Genomic DNA, 13,748 nt, shown 5'->3' with positions numbered 1-13,748 from the left:
GAGGGATCGTGGGGGCCAAGCAATAGGTCCACCATGACCAATCCATTTGTTGGGGAATATTGCATCAAGGAAATCAGGAACATGAGAAATTTGGAGCACCATCATTGTGTTGAGGCACCAAAAAGGTGGATGTATTAAGCACTAAACAAAACATCAAAGACAAACTGAATAGATGTGTGTGCTTGTTTGAATTAAGGAATTCACATGGGTACCTCCAAGTGGGACACCCTGTATATGTATAATCATTGAACGATTGCTGCTCGGATGGCCTCAAGGTATGCACACTCGCTTTTAAGCCGTCGAGGCTGTATTCGAATCTCGGCCCAGCTATAGACTACCATCTTGGTGTTTCACCAGTAAGATGATTCATCAATGGGGGTGCCATCCCTCGGATGGACATTAAAATGGACTACCCGTCTCTGGAATTAGTTGGTGGACGTTAAAGATCCCACGGTGTCATTCGTGAAGAGTAGTTGAGCTATCGCCAGCAATTTTAACTGCTTATTAATTCCTGCCTTATTTACTGCTGGGAAGGCAATGGCAAACCACACAGTGTAATCTATGCGATGCAGATGCTTTATCAGCACTGATCCTGCCCTCAGGAAAAATATCAGACATAATGAATCATTTGAACAAATATTGCAAATACACCTGGAAATACTCATAAAGGGCAATTGAGAGCATCGGGAGTGCAATTCATATTATGATAGCTCTTTTAAGTGTGAGTACAAATGTGAAATCATTATTTTAAATAATTTTCAATCAAGGACGAATCCACATCTACCCCCCCCCACCCCACCCCTCTTCCACCGCTCCTAACACCCACACGTCTCGCCCTCATTCCTTAGCTACTGGCCAATTTCGACCAAAAGGACAGTAAAAAGGTTGGTAGGACAGCTCAGAGGTAGTGTACTCACCTTTGAGCTATCTGGTTTTGATTCATGACCTGACTGAAAGCTGTTGTAATGGTGTTTTACAGACCGGGCATTAACGAGTACACGTTTGTTCAGATTTTTAAACACACACACACACACACACACACACACACACACACACACACACACACACACACACACACACACACACACACACACACACACACACACACACACACACACACACACACACACACACACACACACACACACACACACACACACACACGAAGCCACGAGTACTGCCTGCTCACATTTGTTGTTGGAAATTGAAGATCACATTCGAAAAGAGTAGGCTGTTGTGTGGCAGGATCGAATTGGAAATTCCTGCCCGAAACAAAAGCACTCACCAAAGGGGTGTTGACCATTCCAAGGTTGTTTGTCAGTGACAGATAATATAATTGTTTAGGAGGAACCAACACTCTGGTAATGAAGTATGGTCATGGATCGATGGCCCAAGCTTGTGATGACCCGAGGGTCATACTTAGTACAGTGTTCAGTGAAAATTTCCTTCGTGAAAACTTTGTTCAAATGATTACTCCCTGACCCATCTCGTCGTGGGTTATCTTCACTTAGCAAGATATTTATGCGAGAACTGACTGTTCGAAATGTTAAAAAGTTAAGTAAACGTGCTTTTGTGTGCAAATTGAACAACACTGTCTGATCGGCTGATTATCCACAACGAGAAAGGCACTCAGTCGAGTTACCAGTTCATGTTTTGTCTCCCACTGATAGGCAGAATTCCAATCCGGATCTTCAACAAAGTCAAATCAATTCGTCCTTGTCACACATCAAACCTCTCCACCAAGTTTCGTCTGAATCCATCCATAATCTTTGGAGATATCCTGCTCACAGACAGACAGACAAAGTGTTGAAAACATAACCTCTGCCCATCTTTGACGGCGGAGGTAAATAATGGTTTGAAAACACCAATGCCTGCATCAAGAGAAATGTTCAAAATGTTCGTGGAACAAAGTGCTCACAAGAGTCCAAGAAATCGTTTTAAAACTTTTCTTCGATTTACAAGTAAATGTGTACAGTAAACAAAATAAATCCTTTATAATAATATATATTTATATATTGACAAATAATAAGTAATTGTTGGCATTTCTTGGACGACTGAGTATCTCTTTCCGAGAACATTTTGAATGGCCCACATGCGTCGCGACAGGAGTTCGCAACTCGGAGGTCGTGCCAACAGGTTTTACTGAATCAAGCACTAAATTAATACCCCAGACGAGAAAATGAAGGTTTATACAGGTGTGATATTTGATTCCTGAAGCACAAATCAAAGCAAATCACATCTCGGCTCCTCGAGTTGCAATGGTGCTGAGGTTAATACCTCCCAAATATTATTTTGTACTTATTTATTCTTCCCCAAGAATGGAAATTCTTGAAAATAAAATGATTTCTGGTGTAAATTGACTGATTCCGGTCCATGACAGTTTTTTTTTTTTATTGCCCTTTTCCAATCACGAAAGGATGTGTCCGCAAAATATTCAGGTGTGGTGGGCGTGTCCTCAAGAGATAGGGAGTGTGGTTCCCACCAACATCTTTCAATCAACATGTTTGTTCATCAAAACTAATGGGGAATTTTTTTTTCAACGTGACGATATTTATCAAGAGAAAGTGGACAAAAAAAAAAAAATGGAAACACAAATGTAAAGTCAATTAATATGGCGTTTGGCCACCACGTGCGGCCAGTACGGGCTGTGCGCGCAGTGGCATAGAGTTCACCAGTGTCTGAAATTCTACAGGAGGGATGCGGCACCATTCTTTCATGACAAAGTCAATCAACTCACACCTGTTTGATGGAGGTGGAAAACGCGGTCTCAGGCTTCATTCCAGAATATCCCATAAATGCTCGGTTGGGTTCAGATCTGGTGACTAAGAAGGCATTGACATGGATACCATCAGTGTCATGCTCATCAAACCATTGAGCGACCACATTCTGTGGATGGGGGCATTGTCATCCTGGAAGACACCCTTCCAGGCAGGAAAGAAATTCTGCAACATGGGGATGAAGATTATCACTCAGTATCATTAAGTAGCGATTAGCATTGGCCTTGCCGATGAAGGGAATGACGGCACCCAAACCATGCCAGGTAAATGTGTCCCACATCACCACAGAACCACCAGAACCCTTCACTGTTGGAACCGAGCACTCAGGGTTGTGGAGTTCTTTAGGTTGGCACCACACATGCACTGGTCTGTCAAGAACATGGTGAAGGATGATTCATCTGACGATAACATATGTCTCCATTGCTCGGTATGCCATTACCTGTGCTCTGCACCACTGGACTCACAAACGTGCTTTGCCCGGTGTGATAAGCGGTTTGCAAACTACAACCCGACTATGGTATCCTACTCTATGGAGTTCTGGGCAGACTGTTTTTGATGAAACTGGTTGTTCGCACCACCGGTTGAAATTTACATTAAATTGATCTGCAACTGCTCGCCTGCTTTGCCTTTCACTTCAAATTATGCATGGATATCATGATCCTGGAGTATGCGCTTCCGCCCACTGTTGTCCTTTGCTGATGATGTCTTTCCCTCAGAGTTGCATGCCGACATCACCTTACACACCGTTGCTCATGAAACATCAGCAAGTTGAGCTGTCTTTGTCACTGAAGCTCCTGCCAAACACACCCAACAATCACCCTTCTTCCAATCACTGAGGTCTCTAAGTGCAGCCGAACTAGCCATAATTATAGGCAATCAGACCTGTGCAGCATTTTTATACATGACCCTAAGAATGCGGGGATGCTATTTGTTAAATTAACACATGGGCCACACCTATGTGGAAGCTGTTGCTTTCAATATGCTTGGTATCCCTCATTTACCCAGATGTTTCCATTTTTTTTTTTGTCGACTACCAGCATGTCGAATTTTAAAATAATTTGTAGCTTCCTTACACGTTGCAATTTAGAGTACAGACAATAATCATCCTAAGTGTATATATTATTACCTTCGTTACCAAAGGTCGATGGAGGTTATGTTTTCACTTCTGTCTGTGTTTGTCTATCTGGGAGCACGGATTCGGACAAAACCTGGTGGAGAGGTTTGGTGTGTGACAAAGACGAAGCAATTAGATTTTGGTGCAGATCCGGATCCGGATACGAGAATTTTTAATATATTTTTAAGTGATTCTTCACCATTGAGAGATGGAGCCAAAAACGACATACAGTACGCATGATATCTCAAAACGTTGTGGACGAGTTGTGGAAAAACTTGGTGGATGAGTTGGAGGTGATAAAACAAACCGATTCGATTTTGGTTTCGGTCCGGATTCAGATCCAGCATATCAGTGGGATACAAAACTAAACTGTTCATCCTGGAGTTTGTGCATGTTGTGTGTGTGTGTGTGTGTGTGTGTGTGTGTGTGTGTGTGTGTGTGTGTGTGTGTGTGTGTGTGTGTGTGTGTGTGTGTGTGTGTGTGTGAGTTTGTGACTCATAAGCACTCCTAAGCCGCTGGATGATATGAGTTGAAAAACAAAGACAGCTCAACTATGAGCTGAAATTTGCACACACACACACACACACACACACACACACACACACACACACACACACACACACACACACACACACACACACACACAATAATTTATAGAATGGTTTCGGCCATTCCTCAAGCATGATATCAACATTTAAAGGATGTTATAAATGACACTAATGTTACAACACCCTGTAATTAACTTTATATTAATTACAAACTTTAAAATAGCGAATACACTAAAAAACAAAATCTTTATTAACTTGTAAGCAATTGATAGATTTTCCAATTGCCCAAATCATCAGTTGGGCTATATTCTTCCGAGACGTTTCGACCCTTTCAGTCTGGAATGTCTCTGAGCAATGGGACTATGAAATCTACATCAGTTGATCTGCATCAGTTGTGTTCAGAGTCAGTTAACCCAACAATGCAACCTCACTATTAAAACCTTTTACTTATAGCTTTTGATTATATATGCTTGCCTTCCTTGCTCGAGGATTTGATGTATTGTCAAAATATTCACAATCCTCACTGCATATTCCATTATATAACAATACATACATGATCTTGAATTACCAGTCATGTAAATCGTTTACATTGGAGATTGCATGAATATTATCCAGCACTCCATTTTTCTTCCCACTGAATTGAGCTGCTTGCCATAAAAAAAAACAGAAACTGCAATCATAAAACACACACAGACGCACGCACGCACACAGACCCAATGCCTTTTACACCTCCGTAAAGACATCGGCATAAAAAGTGAACACTTTCCAAGGAAGTCAATTTGCTTTCTTAGAAAGGAGATTTATTTGCGCGGAAAATGCCGTGCAGTGCATTTACCCATGTAGTATTCTGTTTTATTTCGTCCAATCGAGCCAGTTTGAAAGCTCCATCCGCAAGCAGGATATTAGGTTATTTTCGCTTTTGGGATGCACAAAGGATTTGTTAAATCCCCAGGATGAAATCATCGCGCAAACGACGCTCGGAGAGATCTCAAACATCCTCACTGTTTGTACGCTTTGCAGACAGCTGGGCTTACCAACATCACACCGGGACTTTGGACATCAATGTCTACATTTCAAAGACGCGGAAGATGAAGGAAAAGAAGCAATCTTCATCCTGGAACAGAGCCAAAGAAACGGGGATAAAGAGACGCATTTGAAACATTGATCCAACATAGGTTGTAAGGAAACAGTCCATTAACTCTGAAAAAGGGAGTTCAGAAGTAGATTCTATTCCCCGGATGCCGTTTGCATGAAAAACAAAAAATCCCCCCAAACCTAATGACTAACTCAGCTTTAAGTCAAAACTCATATGGCATTGCATGGCTGTATTACAAGAACACAGAGCAATTTTTTTGACCTTGCATATATTACACTACTTGTGTGAGGGATATTAACAGGGGAGGGTTGAGAAAATGGAGGGGGTAATGGGGAACATTGATGCTTGGGAGTTGGTGTAGAGTAAAATTACAGTAGTTTAAACCAAGTATGTCAAGTAAATGGTACTGGAGACCTTGTGCGTATAATGTGCACAATGAATCGGCTTAAATCTAGAAATGTAAGTAAGGGCTTTATACATATCACGTGAAAAAGCCATCAGTTTAAACCTCGGATTATAATAGGGGCCTTGCACATATAATGTACATAAAGGAGTAGGCTTAAATGTATGATTATACTTGGAGACTTATACATATCATGCAAACAAAGCAATTTTCTTAAACCTGGAATTATCCGAGGGGCCATATACATATCACGTACAACAAGGAATTACGTGACTTTTGAAATTATGTCATCTGCCCCCAGAATGCTTGGGGTGCATGCACAGAAATCCTTGGCAATGGTGAACATCAGGGCAGGTGAACATGTATCATGTGCAGCAGATAAGGATGGTTACATAAAATGGCTCACAAAGCTTCTAAAAGAAGCCAAAATTACTTGGAGACATACCTTCGAGAAAGGGATGTGCCACTGCACAATGAGAAAGTTGGAGAACTTTCTGAACTCGACCAAAAAGCTGATGGCTTGCAGCTCCTTGCATTGAAAACTCCTGAGGCTGCGTGGATCGATGCAAAACCCAAAGGTTCGAAGACGGGCGCGTTCTAACCAAACCATCGCTGCCAGTGAGTGGACGTTGAACATTGCGGCAGTGCTTCCTGTGAGCATGGCAAGCTTGGTCATTTATTTACTGGTTAGCTGTAATTGGAAAGATGATGATGTAATTTCCAACATTCAGGCAGACTTCCTAGATGGAGACACCGTATCTGTCTTGGGTCCTTCTTCACACCATTGGAAGGTCATATCTGGGACTTATCGATGCAAAGAGTATAAAATAAAGTATAAAATGATGATATTTACTATTCATCATGTTGGAAGGAGGGAGAGGGGGTGGGAGTGGGAGCTGAATGGGCTGTGAGAATTGTTACAAGTATATACCTTATTTATTGTTTGGTTCTGGTGCCACAAGAGAAATTACACTAGATTTTTGCATCTGTTGGTAAAAGGAAAAATGTCTGTCTGTGTGTTTGTATGTACCACTGAGTGTTATATCCACTGCCGCTGTTCGCTTGTACTAACAGAGAATGGTACAAACCCGACACTTCTCATCCACAGATATTTCTCGTATTCCTACATTTCCATGAGTCCAATTGAACACAAAAATTATTGTTTACCATTTTGAATTTGCCACTCTTTCGTCTAAATGCTGAAAATTATGTTGGAAAGATGATTTGAATAACACAATATGCACTATCAACGGCAGGTTAAAAGTGCATGGTGAGCAGAACCAAGGCACTTGAAACACACAGACAGCGTGTGCGCAAAATGCCCCGATAGTTTTCATACGTCATCTTAAATCCATTGGGACCATACCCTGTGCAGAGCATTGTTGCTGCCTAAGCAGTCTCCTAGGCTATTGGGCACAATCCTGGATGGGTCACCACTCCGACACAGGCTTCCAGCAAGCTGGCAATTATTTTGCCGACCTCGGAAAGATGACAGGCAGAGTCAACCCCACCTGGTATTAATTCAACAGCTGAGTGGGATTTGAACTCAGGATCCTAAGATCCCAAGCCCACCACCTTAACCATTAAGCCAACACCAGGCATTACATCATATTGAAAGTCGCTTATTCAACATAAATTTAGAATTGTACTTGGGGCTTTAAACATCTCCTGTGCAGAAAGGAACTTGTGTGCACTATCAAAGGCACTTGATAGTGCACACACCTCTCCCAGGCTGAACACTACATTTTATGTCCCACCGATAGATATGGATTCAGACCTTCACCAAAATCAAATCCACTTGTTCTCGTCACTGAACCAACTCATCCACCAAGTTTGCCATGACTCGTCCACTACGTTTTGAAATATCATGTTATACACCGTTTTTGTCCTCGTCTCTCAATGGTGAAGAATCATTAAAAAAATTGTTTTTTTTAATTCTCACTTCCAGATCCTGAATCGCATTTTCACCACATTCAAAAAAAATTCGTCCTCGTTACACATGCAACCTGCCCACCAAGTTTCATCTGAATCCGTCCATAACCTTTTGAGATATCGGGCTCACTGACAGACAGACAGACAGACAGACAAGCAAATAGACACACAGGGGTGGAAACATAATCTACGTCCACCTTTGGTGGTGGAGGTAATTAGCTTAAACCTAAAATTGTACTAATAGGCCTTGTAAATATCGTTTACAGAGAGGAACTGGCTTAAACATGGAATTATACAAGGGATTTAAAACATATATACAGAAAGGAATTAGATTAAACAATCTTAGATCATCCCCCATCCAAAACCATGATCTTTTTTACCCACTGCCCCTGTTAACCCCACCCACCCTCTCCCAAATTTCCAGTTATTCCTTCCTGAGAGCTCACTTCTCTATCCATCTCGTACACTTCCTGGACTCTCCCCTACCTCTCATCCTTACCTGCATCCTTTGTCTGTCTCCATATGTTTTGTCCCTCTGGCATGCTGTTGGTGTTTCCCCTCTCTTTTTCTGCTGTTCTTTTCAGTACATTGCATTCAGATCCAATCTGTGTTATAGCTCTTCTAAGAGCCTTGGCTTTGTTTACAACCAACCTCTCCCCCCCCCCACGGCAAAAAAAATACCTGGAATTATACCAGTGGTGTTGGGACATATCATGCACAGAAAGGAATGAGGTTAAACATATAATTATATTTCAGGTCGGGTACATATCATATACAGGAAGGAATTATACCTTGAATTGTACAAGGAATCTTATACATATCATGTACACAAAGCAATCAACTTCAACCTCGAATTATACAAGAGGCCATATATATATATATATATATATATATATATATATATATATATATACATATATATATATATATATATATATATATATAAATATATATATATATATAAATAAATATATATATATATATAAATAAATATATATATAAATATATATATATATATATATATATATATATATATATATATATATAAATAAATATATATATATATATAAATAAATATATATATATATATAAATAAATATATATATAAATAAATATATATATATATAAATAAATATATATATATATATATATAAATAAATATATATATATATATATATATATATATATATATATATATATATATATATATATATATATATATATATATATATATATATATATATATATATATATATATATATATATATATATATATATATATATATACACATACATATATATATATACATATATATATATATATATATATATATATATATATATATATATATTGTTGCGGATTCGCGCCCGCCGGCGTGCGAACGGCCACGTAACTCGAATCGCGGCACGTCGCCCACCGGACGGACAATCCAGTCGTGACCCTCTCGGACTAACGCCGGGAACCAGTCACGGGTGGACCTTTCGGCCTCACCACGATCGTGCCAATCGGCCCCCGCGTGGGATAGGGTTGCTCGCCAAATTCGACCTACCTAAGTACCCACACGGAGGGTAGACCGGGCGATCGCACCTCGCCGCAGGTCGACTTCGGACACGGGCCACTTTAAGCGACCCGTTCCGTACTATCGGGATAACCGAGCGGTGTTATCGTCGGCCTCGACGGTTCGATTAATTATCGGGCGTATTCAGCCCACTACCAACCCTTTACGTGAAGTAAGATGGAGATTCAATGAAAGAAAAGACGAAGCGAAACGGGAAAACAGTTCAACATAATTCACATTTATTTCGCGATGGCACACGGAAAGCACACATATACAATTACACCAAAAGCAAATGTAAAAGGAGAAGAAACACAATATTACACAAAAAGCAAATATAAAAGAAGAAGACAATGCAGAGCTATCCGACTACCGAGCACACGGCAACACTTATACAATTTTACTTCACAGACGGCACCGACAACACATATACCCAAAGCAAAAGAAAAGGACCACCCTCAAGGATGAGGCGGGCCTGGGGCCGAGACCGGGTCGGGCCTACCCGTCTGATGATGAGACGCAAAGTGGCGGTGGCGCCCCAACTCCGCGGGCCTCGCGGACGGTGTCTGGTAGGGGGGTGGGAAAGGGGCCCCCCTTGTCGCACTATCTCAGCGCGGGGGGAAACAGGAGGGGGTTGTTGATGCTCGGGGGAAAGGAGGATGTCTCCCTTTCTCGGGTCCCGCGACGAGCGTCTCCACCACGACCTCGGTCGCGCCGCCGGCCTCTCCCTCCGCAGTTCCCCGAATCCGACGCGAGCACCCCCTCAACCGCCTTCCCCGCCGCCTCTCCACAGCTTCGTCCGATTGCCCTCTCCGTCTCCTCTCTTGACTCGTCCCAACTCTTCACTGGCTCCGCGAACTCCCAACTGCGAACTTGACTGACGAACGCGGCCCCTTATATGCCCCGTGGCTTCGCCCCTTCACCTTTGACCCTTTACCTCCGACCCTTCACCTCTAACTGGTTCGCCATTGGACCGAGGAAAAGTGGGCGTGAATGCTTTTTGATCCATGAACTTGCATATAGCGACCACACTCCAACGCCCTGGAGGCGGGGCCAAATCGCCCCACGCTCACCGATAGGACGGAACAGAAGTGGGCGTGAGTCGTTTTTGATCCGTTTTCTTCGGAAAGTCTGTGATGTTTCTGAACACGCTGCTCGGTGCGCGCCCTGCACGAGTCCAGTATCGGTGCCCACAAGTGGCGCAAGAATGGTGGTGATGCGATGGTGGCGAGTTGTGACAGTAAAGGTCGTGGCTGTTGTTGTGAAGCGGCGTTGTGGTTGGTGGTTGTTGTGTGATGGCTGTTGAGACGTGGTTGGTGGTGGTAGTAATGGCGGCTGGTCCAAAATAAAGATAGTAAAAGAAAAACGGCTATCCTGAAGAGTCGCAGCCCGACTGAATGACATTTATTCGCTCGAAATAACGGGTTTGGGCCTAACTACACATATACTTACAGAGATATCTCACCTAAGGGACCTGAATGGTGGTTTGTGAATTTCGTCAACCACAACAATATATATATATATATATATATATATATATATATATATATATATATATATATATATATATATATATATATATATATATATATATATATATATGTCTAATGTACAACAAGGAATTAGCTTAAACCTTGAATTATATTTGAGGTGTTGTATATATCATATTGCACAAAAGCACGAGCATAAATTTATCATCATAATAAGATATACAGAAGCAGACCATAATTGTCCTGTTGTATGTTTCGACAGCGTGTTCCATTCTTCTCGGTGATTTGTTGCAATAATTGACACTTTGAGAGGCATGTGATGGAGAGCCAGCACAGGTTGATCTGCCGACATTTCCAGTGTTGGTCAAAAAGGGTCCAAAAGGCCTTAACAGTTCGAGCTTCAACTACATCATGCGGAAGACTATTCCAATCAGTAATAATCCGTTGAGTGAAAGAGCCATTTCTGATTTCTAATCTGCTTCTCTGCTTGAAGAGTTTCCACTCCTGGCTTCTCATGGGTTGGTAGCTCGCCTTCACAAATAAATGGTCTTGAGAAATTCTGTCCAACACATTCATAATCTAAAAGACTTGGATCATGTCCCGTCTTATGTGCCGATAGTGCAGCAAGCGCATGTCTCGTCTCTTAAGCCTGTCTTGATAAAGAGAGATGGATTATAGATGGCACAAGCTTGGTAGTTCTTCTCTGAATCTTTTATAATTTGAATACGTCAGATGCAATTCCAGGGTTCTTTGCTGGAGAACTGTATTCAAAGAATCGTAGGTCTTACAAGAGACTTGATTTGCAAAGGAATCGTATTTTCATTAAGGTGGCTGAAAGCTTATTTAATGAGTCCCAACATTCTGTAGTCCTTGTTTACAGTTGTAGCGACATGTTTGTGAAAGTAGAGATCCTTGTCCATAATGTTCTCGATATCTGTTTCTTGCGGCACCAATTCTAGCCTTTCATCAGGCAGTTGTAATACATCTGCCCATTGTTACCACTGCCAAGATGGAGCATTCTACATTTGTGTGCATTTAAAGGCAGCTGCCATGTAGACAACCAATCTGCAGCTTAATGCAAGTCTCGCTGCAGGGTGTCTGGTTGGGATTTACTCTGAGCTGGTCCACAGATTTTTGTATTGTCTGCACACATTCATGTCTTTTTATGCATATTCAGTGGAAGGTCATTAATTAACATAACAAAGAGCACCGGGCCCTAACACACTACCTTGCAATACACCACTTGCCACCTTGATCCATTTTGATTCTGCCTCATTCAAAACCACTGTCTGCATCCGGTTTCGGAGGAAGGCTTCTAGCCATGTGTACAGTGGATCCAATCTACTGTAGGATTTTATCTTCCTCAACAAACGTTGGTGCCGATGCGCATCGAATAATTTTTAAAGTTGAAATAAAGCACATCAACGAAGCCTGGTGTTGGCTCAGTGGTTAGGGTGGTGGCTTGGGATCCAAGGGTCCTGAGTTCAACCTTGTTGTCCGCTGAATTACTTCACCAAGGGGTCGACTCAGCCTGCCAACCTTCCGAGGTCGGCAAAATGAGTACCAGCTTGCTGGGGATGATCGGGTCATTCGAGTATCCTGCATCGGAGTGGTGACCCGTCCAGGATTGTGCCCAATAGCCAAGGAAACTGCTTCGGCAGCACCGACGCTCTGTACAGAGTATGGTTCCAAAATATATATTTTTTAAAGCACGTCAACAGAGGTCATTCTATCGGATATATTTGACCATTCTTCAATTTCCCATAAAAGTTGGGTGACACATGATCAATGAGGTGCGAAACCCTGTTCGAATTCTGCAAACAACTCGTTACATGTTAGATTTATCAAAAAAGGTGTCTCTTAGAATAGATCCCAGATCTCTACTGACAATTGACGTGAGACTAATAAGATGATAGTTTTCTGCACGAAGTGTACCCCCCTACTTGTACAACGGGAGAACATACCTTCTTCTCCAGTCCACCTTTAGACAAAGATTTCTTGTCACCTTTGTGAGTGAAAAGCTGATTACCTTTGCCACTTCTTTCAGAAATCTTGGATGCAGATTACCAGGATCAGCAAACTTGGTTAAGTTATGTTGTATCAACTTGTTTCTGATAGCCTCTTCAGGAGTGTCAATGCGACCAAGCTCTGAGCACTGGGCCTGTCAATCGGGAATGGGGATGCCATTCAGGTTCTCAATGGTGAAAAAACACTAGAAATCTTTTATTCCACACTTCCGCCTTATCCTTGTCATCTTCAGCACAAGTTCCATCAGGTTTCTTCCGGGAGACTATTCTCTTTCGAGTATGAAACATTCTGATTTACAAACTTTCAAAATTTCTTCGGATTTTCTTTCACGTCTTTAGTCTACTTTCTTTCATACAGTAGTTTTTACTCAATTGTCTCATTGTTTTTCTCAAATCATTTCTGATTCTGGAAAAACTTTGATATTCTCCAATGCTCCCGGTCTCAACATGTCTCTTCCCCACTCCATTTTGGCATCTGCTTAGTGCCAAAGTCTCTGTGTATACAGTACGAGTGTGTGTGTGTGTGTGTGTGTGTGTGTGTGTGTGTGTGTGTGTGTGTGTGTGTATATATATATATATATATATATATATATATATATATATATATATATATATATATATATATATATATATATATACACACATATTTACAGAGATATTTATATACACAGAGAATATGCAGTACAGTCAACCCCCTCTTTATCGCGGTTCACCTATCGCGCCCCCGGTTCATCGCGGGTTTTCCCTTGGAACCGAACTAATTTTTTCTGTGGATTCCCCCGGTACATCGCGGTAATAATATCTT

General features: G+C 41.6%; 1 long non-coding RNA gene and 1 pseudogene across 1 annotated transcript in view; one reads left to right on the top strand and one right to left on the bottom strand.

Annotated features, from left to right (window-relative positions):
* The window catches only part of LOC147035311 (huntingtin-interacting protein 1-related protein-like), a 993,771-nt pseudogene that overhangs the window by 602,639 nt on the left and 377,384 nt on the right, over positions 1-13,748 (top strand).
* LOC147035312 (uncharacterized) overlaps positions 4,748-13,748 on the bottom strand; it is a 50,682-nt gene continuing 41,681 nt past the window's right edge. Inside the window, exons 2-3 of the long non-coding RNA XR_015062069.1 lie at positions 6,384-6,589; positions 4,748-5,553 (exon numbers count right to left, since the gene is read on the bottom strand). This is a non-coding gene — a long non-coding RNA (uncharacterized LOC147035312). The remainder of the gene's footprint in view (positions 5,554-6,383; positions 6,590-13,748) is intronic.

The sequence above is a fragment of the Eptatretus burgeri genome, chromosome 1, assembly GCF_056783735.1.
Source record: "Eptatretus burgeri isolate ZD-2024b chromosome 1, Ebu_testis_v1, whole genome shotgun sequence".
NCBI classification, from domain to species: Eukaryota; Metazoa; Chordata; class Myxini; order Myxiniformes; family Myxinidae; genus Eptatretus; species Eptatretus burgeri.
This window is presented reverse-complemented; position numbering and strand designations above follow the sequence as displayed.